Below are 9,354 nucleotides of genomic sequence, written 5' to 3'. Positions count from 1 at the left end.
GGGCACGCACGCACATGCTCCTGGTGTGAGTTTAAGCCACTGGGTCCGGGACTCGAACCATGGTCAGCTAAATGGAAGTTTAGCGACATAGCCATTATGCTAACTGCTGGTCCCTCAGTGATCCAATTGATAAAAAGATCCTGGACTGAAAAGGCACTGAAACTTACTTATGCTAGCATTGGAGGTGACGTTTCTCAGAGTTCTCTCCATGTCTGTATTTAGGTATACCGGAAATATGAAAACCCAAATAATTTACCTGTTTTTTTCCAGTCATACGTTTTATAAGTTTATGCTCCCTTTCCTTCTTTCAATATCAAATGTGTTTCTCACTTCTCTGTCCAAAATGTAAGTATGTGTGCTTCTTTGTATCCTAGAAATTTTTCTAACCTTCCAAGTTTCCACTGTAGAATTAAGTAAACTCTTTGTCAAACATCTTCAAGTTTATCCTGGAAACCTGTTGTGAAAAAACAAACAAACAAACAAACAGACACAATTGAAAAACTTTTCTCAAAGAAATTGCTGAAACTATCCCCCTTTTGCCTAAGTCCAAAGTGGGATGATTGATATTTTAAAAGCAAAACGTGTATAACTGTCACCAGAGTGATGCAATGTAATCTCACTTTCAGAAAAGTGTACAATGTAAGAATCCTCTGAAGTGCACTATGGCCATAATGGAGAATATTTCTCCACATCTGAATTTTTCAAGGAAAATAATTTTTGAACAAATTTGAAATAATAACATCTATTTGTACAGGAAATAGGCTTAAGTGACTATATTTTAGTAATATGAATTAATTTAAAAATGTCTCAATATAAGTACATACATTTACATAATTTAGGTTAAAAATGTAGAGGGAATGGAGACAATGAACATATCATATTTATCAAATCCCAGATACCAGCATGAGGAGCCCCCAGTTTTGTAAACTGAAAGATTGCATTGAGTTCATTGCAAGGATATTGACTTTCTTTTTTAAAGGCTTACTTGTTTATTTCATGAGTGAGAGAAACAGAGATAGATAAACAGACTCCAATGAGGTGTTTTTTTGTTTTGTTTTGTTTTGTTTTTTTTTTAGAGATTTTCGCTATAGGGTGCGTGCACTCGCCAGCCAGAAAGAGAGAGCGAGAAATCACCCCCCAGGGGGGATGGTCACGCCACAATCCCTTCTCCTCCATTCTCTTCTCGGGATCTTGGGCACGCACACACATGCGCGCCCGGCATGAGTTTTAAGCCACCGGGTCTGGGATGCAAACCGTGGTCGACTACGTGGGAGTCCAGCGACATAGCCATTATGCTAACTGCTGGTTTCCTCCAGTGAGGTCTTGAGACCATGACCTACTCCTAGCTTCTGTCAGCCCAGATTATGGGCACAAGTGCATCTGGTGTACGTAGGGACATCTTTAGATTTAAACTAACAACTTTCTCATGTGGCTCTGCCTTTCAGATGATGGCTTATTACCACTGTACCATTGCCCACCCTCTGATCTTCTTACTCTGGGTTGATATCTGTCTGGGATAGTTGAGTCAGCTATTTCGTAGCAACTTTCTAACTGCTGCAAAAGCAGTGACAATGACTAAACTAAAGGAGTAATTTGACATATAAACATGACGACTGATATAACGAGCACCAGAATGACCAGGTTCATCACAGCATAATCTAATTTACTAAATATGGGTAGGTTCTCAGTTCTTTCCATCCTAGATTTCAAAATCGAAGAGAAAATTTTGAGTCCAGCTAGACGAAAAAGTCACTTTGTACAAAGGGAAAAGTATAATAATTTGAACAATTGATCTCATATCAGACGAACTACAGAAGGTAGAAGACAGTGGAATACTATGTTGAAATTTCTTAAAGAATAATAATTTCATTCTTAAAAATTATTTTATGTATTTAGGAAAAATAAGCAAAAATATTTATACATTGAATATAAAATACATTTTAATCTAGGTGAATTGATTACCAGTCAAATTTTACTCTAGGAAATGACAAGGAGCACATGCATGATGAATGAACAGGATTGACAGAATGAAACCTGTATCTTCAAGAAATAACAAAGTGGATCGAAAATGATATATATCTGGAACACCATAAAAGGCTACTTTTTGGTTAATTCTTTAAAATATCTAATATTGTTTAAAGCAAAAATTATAACACTGTGGCAACCTTACATTGTTGCAAGGTTTTAAGACATAAGTCTTAAAAGAAGTAATACAATATTAGCTTCATGAAGGTTGGAAACATCAGAGTGGTGTGTTTTAATCTTTAAGCAACTATTACTAATACTCAGAGGCATAACTAAACATCCAATATACAGATAAAAATACAATTCAAAAATAAGATTCAAACAATGAAGTAAGACATAAGAAATGGGAGAAACTACTGAGGTCTACAGTTTCTTTCAATGTGTATCAACATAGAGGATGGATTAATGAATAACTAGATAGGTACGTGAAAAAGCAATTGTTGTACAGCAAGTGTTAATAATTCGATCAGGGAACAGCAGATGGCATAATGGTGACATCACTGGACTCATATATGCCCACTGTGGTTTATGTCCTGGACCCAGTGATTTGAAACTCACACTGGACACGTGTGTGTGCCCAAAATTTTGAAAGGAAAATGGTGGAAAAGGGATTGTGGCGTGGTCATCCACCTGGTGGTATGATTTCTCATTTTAGTCTCTGTCTCTGTCTCTGTCTCTCTCTCTCTCTCTCCCTCTCTCTGTTTCTTCAGTGAGTGCACATGCCCTATAGCAAAAATCTCTTTGAAAAATAGTTAGGTCACCTAATTGTGCTATGCATTTGACAATTTCAAGAATAAAACATTGGAAATTACTCCTCCCCCCAAAAAATGTGTGACAATATAAGTTTCAAAAAACAGAATTAATGATGTTTGTTTTTAAGATTCAGTAACTTTTAGAGACAAGACTATGGCACAACAGTAGCATAAAATGTTCTGCTTGATGGACCCATGTGGGAAGGTTCTGGGTTTGTGTCTAGAGACTTCAGGGCATCATGATCTGGGTCTAGTTGGTGCTGAGGTGGGTCATGATGTCAGAATCATATTGTGGATGCTTTCTCTTTCACTCATGAAGAAATAAACTTTTAAAAATTTATACAAGTTAAAAAAAACACAGAACTCTTAGGAAAGTATAATGTATAACAAGTTTTATGACAATGTTCAACTAAGACCTGAGAATTAGTATTATATGCATCATATTTTCTCACATCAATATAGTGGAATGAAGTATCAATAGCAAAAATCTTCAGTAAATCCCTTTATTTGGAAACTAAAAGTCACATTTTAAATAAGTTTTATACAAAATAAATTACAATACAAATTGTAAAATATCCAGAAGGTAAAACAATGAAAATACACCTGAGGTGTAACAAAAATGTTATTTAGAAGGAAATATATAATCCTGAATGCATACATCGAAGAGAAAATATCAATGTTCAGAGTATTCAAATTTTAAAAAATAAAATGAGAAAATAGAGATGAGAAGCTAATGAAATAGGAAATAAATGGCAAACCAAACTAAGCTTGTTTCTTTGAAATAGGCTCAATTCTTGCAAAATTAGTGAAGAACACTGAAAAAGACACGAATACAGAAGAACAGAAACAAAAACAGGCATGTGAGCATATGTAATTTATGAAATCTTTAAAATGTTCATAGAAATTGCATATTATGAAAAACCTGTGCATGTATTTAAACAGTTTTGCACCAAGATACACTTGCCTTTTGATAGAATTTTGCTGTAAACTTTTTGAATTTCCCTCATTTACCAAGTATACAAAATTCCAGTACATTATTCTAATCAATTAAAATATTTACCTGGGAAATTTAAAAGAAATAAATAATTTCCTATATGCAAATAGTTGACCTAAATTTCAACAAGAAATATTTTCATATACATTAAAGAATTAACATTCTATTTACAAAACAAGTGCAAACACTGTAATTGTTATGCCAAAATATCAGTGAGATAATACCTACTTTTTAAAAAGCTTTTTAGAAAGAAGAGACATTTTCAAACTCATTTTAGGTAGCTAGCAAAATTTTGCAAAATGTAAGTAAATATACAATAGGAAAAAATTTATAGACCTTAAAATACAGCGGTAAAAATATCCTCAATAATATATTTGGAAATCAAATTTGCAGCATTTACATGAAACAGCTACAGTGACAATTCCACTAATAACAACCAAATAGTTTTTATCCCAAGATGTAAAAGGAGTTCATTTATACAATATATAAAAACCCAATTCTCCATATTAATAGTTACAGTAAAAGATCCATATGATTAACTCACTACTTTGAAAAACCTTTAAGGGACACAAACACTATCTGTTGATGATAACGTGTATAATAATATCTTTAACTGGACTAATATATAGTGTATTCACCCTGGAAAAATTCATTTTTCAAGCTGTAATAATATACACTGATTGAATGTATAAAAAATTAATTAAGGAACCAGAGGGTAGCATAAAGGTTACTTCACTGGACTCCCATGTAGTTAACCACAGTTCAAGTCCTGGACCTGGTGACTTGAAACTCAAGCCAGGAACGTGTCATGTGTGCTCAAAAGTCTGAGAGGAGAATGGAGGAGAAAGGATTGCAGTGTGGCCATCCCCTCTGGAGGATGATTTCTTGCCTTCTGTCTCTCTGGTGAGTGCACATGCCCCATAGCAAGAATCTCTCAAAAATTAATTAAAAAACACTGAAAAAATGAAAAATAAATAATTGTGAACAATGTAAATAGAAATAAGCAATTTTATTTAATGAAGGATTACTAACAACTACAGAAAAAATTTATTTTTCAGATAAAATGTAAAGAATTCTTAAATTCAGGAGCAAACAATCTACCACCACTATGTCCTAACTAAAACAACAACTAAAGAAGGAGGAAAAAAATAAGAGCAGTAATGATTGGAAATAAGTAAACTATATTGTGAATTATATAACTGTCTACCTAGAAAATTCAAAATATTGTAGTGATTAAGGTGGCTGGATCCTACATGACTAACTGTGCTATTCAAGTACTGGAACTGGCAAATCCAGAAACACACCTGGCACCTGTGCATGCCCCAAATCCCTAAAGGAGAAATGGAGAAGAGAGTGCAGCATGGCCATCTCCTGTAGGGGTGCTTTCTCGCTTTCCCTCTCTCTCTCTGTCTCTCTGGCAAGTGCATATGCCTTCTGGAAAATAAATTTATAATTGAAAACAGTCATATTCACCAGTAGTAATCTATAGGAAAATGCATTTGGAAGAACAGTATTTTTCTGTTTAAGTTTTATACTTTGAATTATCATATTGAAATCACATGGGCTCTGGAAACATGTTGAAAAGAACATGATAACATGTTTCTTTATTATGCTTTAACATCCATGAAAATCTTTCTAATCTTTCATAATTTATATATCTGCTGTAAGTTTTTGATATATACCTTTTATCAAGTTAAGAACACCTTTCATTAGCTATTCATAATCAAGAATTTTTAAAATTACAGATGAACTGATGGATTTTCTTTACTGACTGAGATAGTCATATTGTTTTCTTCCGTTAGTATATGCATAAAGTTAAATTCACGTTTTTGACTGAGATATTTCTGCATTTCTGAGTAAAATCCTACCTGGTAAGGATATAACCTTATAAATGCACAAAAGGTCCAATTTTTAATGCTTCATTTAGCAATTTTGTGTCTATACTTATAAAAGGGTTAGTTCATAACTTAATACTTTAAAATATGCTTGTCCAATTTTGATGTCAAATTTGTGTTAGTATAATGAAAAATTTTAAGCCCTTTTATTGTTTTCCCCTTCTTTGAAATAATTTGTATAATAGGTTTTTCTCTTTCATGACATCTGCATGTTAGTTTTACTAGAGTACTTATCTATATTTTATAATTTGTTTTTATTTTCATTCTTACATAGTTTTTTAAAAGTACTATTCCGTCATGCTTAAAATATATTTGTATTTTAATTTATGTACTTTCTGTTCCAAACGCTTTATAAGTTTGAGCTATTATTTCTTTTATTTCATATATTTGTTTATTCATTCCCTTATTATCATTGTTTACCTCCTCTGTTACTTTTTAATTGTTCAAGTTAGCACTAACTTGTTACTTTTTTCTAAAGCAACACCTCTTAAAAACTGTTGATATACTATATTGCTTCTTTGCTTTTTTTCCTATGTAATTAAAAATATTATAAAAAACCAACTAATTCATTTCTGATCTTGTTCTTTCTACTTTAAGTTTTCAATCCCCTTAGTAGGCATTAGAGTTGAAACTTAATTCATTTTCAATCATTATAACTTTAAATTAGCACTTGTATAGTTAAAAGCTACTTTTTAAATATTTTACAATTTTCATTGTAATTTCTTTCTTAACTCACAAATCATTTAGCAATCATTAAAACAATACAACTTTTTTTTGACTGCCTTATTTCTGTTAATTTTTAATTTAATGGCATTGTGATCAATGAATATGGCCTTTCCAAGGAATTTTTGTGTTTGAAATTGCTTGAGATTTGTTTTCTGATTTCATTTATATACAGTGAAGAAAAGATGTTTTATATTTACTTGAAAAAGCATATTATTTTGGGACCAGTAGTTGGTGTAATGGCTATGTCGATGGACTGCCATGTAGTTGACTGAGGTTCGAGTTCTGGATTTTAGCCACAAAGATAATAAATATCTTATTAATTATTTGCCTGAGTTGGGAAAAAACTTAAATGTGTGGAAGTGAGAACACCTTTATATGGAAGGTGCACATGAATTGTTTCTTAAAAATCAACATGTTATTGTGTAAGTATCTGAAATCACATTTTCTTTCTTTGATAAAAAGAATCAATATGGAGACATTTGTGCAAATGCTAGAAAAATCATATTATCTTTATTTATTTGCCAGAATGTAATTCTAAATTGGCCATTAGATAAATATTTTTATGTTTTTATTTAATACTTTCATATTGGTAAAGATTTATTGTCATTTTAATGTGTCAGTCCCTGACAGATCTGTTTTAAAATTTCCTCTGTAATTATGTATTAGTCATTTGTTCTGAAAATTTTTGTCAGTTTAGTATGACATATTTCTTCCTTGAACAACCCTCTCCTCTAACTTATTAATTAAAATTATTTTTAGTTTTCAAAGGTTAAATTTATTTATAATTCATAGCTAATTAAATTTACAAATTTTAAAAATCCGTTCCTCTGTTCATCACTGGGAGTCTTACGTAAGTACACATTCTTGCTGAAGTGATACTTTAATAGTTTCTATGATGAAAATTTGTGGGTAATAAACTCACTTGGTAATTTTATCAGTAAAGTAGTCTTGTCAAGAAAACTGAAGAGTATTGTTGCATCATTCAGTTTACTTTTTAAAATTTTATTTTAGTTTATCTTACATATTCAATCACTGTTCATCAGTACAGCTTATAAAGTGAATTTATCCAACAGGAATACACTTCACTCCCAGTCCAGTTCACTTATTCTTCTCCCCAAATTTCTTTACTTCTCCCTAGGCAAAGTCCAACCCTGTATTTTCCCTGAATCTGTTCTTATTAAGACCTGCCATCACCTCCATTGTCAAATCCAACGGTCTGTTTAAGTTTGCACCTTCTTTGACCCATGAGCAGCATTTGAGAGTTTACTGCTCCTTTTAACCACATTCCACATTTCATCTTTACATGGTCTTGTGGGCTACACTGCCTTAATCACTACACCACAGGCTGGTCTTGCCTTTCTTTCTCAGCACCTGTAATCCAACGACATAGTATATATTGTTCTTGTCTGACTGTCCTCACTAGAACAGGGGTTTGAGAAAAGAGAGTCTCTTCTGTGTCCTGATATAGCCCAAATCCTAAACAGAAGTTCAAACATGGTAATACAAATAAGATTATTAAATGAGTTATATTTTGTTTTATAATTGTTTATAATTATGTAATACCAGGTTTCTGGTTATTTTCCCCTCAGTGCTTTAAGTTTACTTCTGAATTTTTCATATAATCAGACATCAGGGAGTTCTTCCAAGAAAGGGAGAAGGTATATGAGAAGCTAAAAGGTTAAAAGGGGCAGAATCGGCAGGCCATTGTCTCTATCTTGGTATACCACATTGCAAGTTTAGTACTTTAATAAATAAATGTTTCTGCAGATACTACATTTTTGATAGTGCTGGAATTTGTGACTATCATATAATTTTGTTTCCCTGTCTAACTTTGCTTGTTTTCATTAAAACAAAACAATGAAAAGAGCAAAGGACTTGAAAAATACTCATCTCTGTATTCCCTCATTCATGCTGAGTGATTTTTCTGGATTGTCCTCATCCAACTTACTAGGCCTGTATCATGTTGGTTGTTCTCACTCTTTTCTCCATGATTATTTGGGGTTCTGCCAACACAGGTAGATACCCAGTAGGGCAACTATTGTAGTTTTTGTTATTGATTGAAAAACTGTGTTTGTGTCCTTGCATTTACTTGGATTTAAAGATGACTTTAGCCATGATCCATGACAACAGCTATTAGCCATTATTTTGCTTTAGTTATCAAGCAAGTGAACCACACTGCAGCTTTAGCAAGGCAGTCTGCAAGGCCATTTTGAGTGGGGCACCCCTACTTCCTCGTCCACTGATTCTGAAATTAGATATCCCTTGACCCTCTTATGGGAAACCACAAAGCTATGGCTTCAGCCTACTTACAGCTATGCATATTCTGTTTCTTGTCCAAAGAAATGCTTTCATTGCTTTCATGCCCACCTAAGTATGTTTGATTTCATATGTTTTATTTGATCTCTTAGTACAATGTAATTAGAGCACACAGGATGTAAAAAAACTATTCCATCTTAAGCAAAAGTCTCTGATAGCTTCTCTTAACTCATTTTTTCCCCAAGATCATTTTTTTTAGTTTCCAGTTGTGTCTTTTAAGCCATTGTTTTATATATATTTTAATCTAATATTGACTAAAGAACAATCTGCATAATAGTGAATATTTGTAAAAAAAATATAGGGTTTACTTTGTAGCCCTTTACATGACCAATTTTTATAACTCTTTTACTTTTTTTAAAAAAAGATTTTTTTATAAGAAATAGCTTATCTAACTTTATTTAATATTTATTTACTTTCTTACTTTAATTTGACCAGAGAGAGAGAGAGGAACAAAATGAGAAAATGAGGAAGCAAGCTGCCAGGTTCGGGACTCAAACTGTGGTCGGGCATGTGGGAGTCCAGCTCCACTAGGCCACCTGCCAGCCCCTTCAATGTACTCTTACAAATAACTTGTACTATTATTTCTTTGAATCTAGATTTGTCTCATACATTTGTTATTACATTATTGAAATAGTCTTTAATATAT

The sequence above is a fragment of the Tupaia chinensis genome, unplaced genomic scaffold (genome assembly GCF_000334495.1).
Source record: "Tupaia chinensis unplaced genomic scaffold, TupChi_1.0 Scaffold139952_1, whole genome shotgun sequence".
Taxonomy (NCBI): Eukaryota; Metazoa; Chordata; class Mammalia; order Scandentia; family Tupaiidae; genus Tupaia; species Tupaia belangeri.
Note: the sequence above shows the minus strand (reverse complement) of the source record.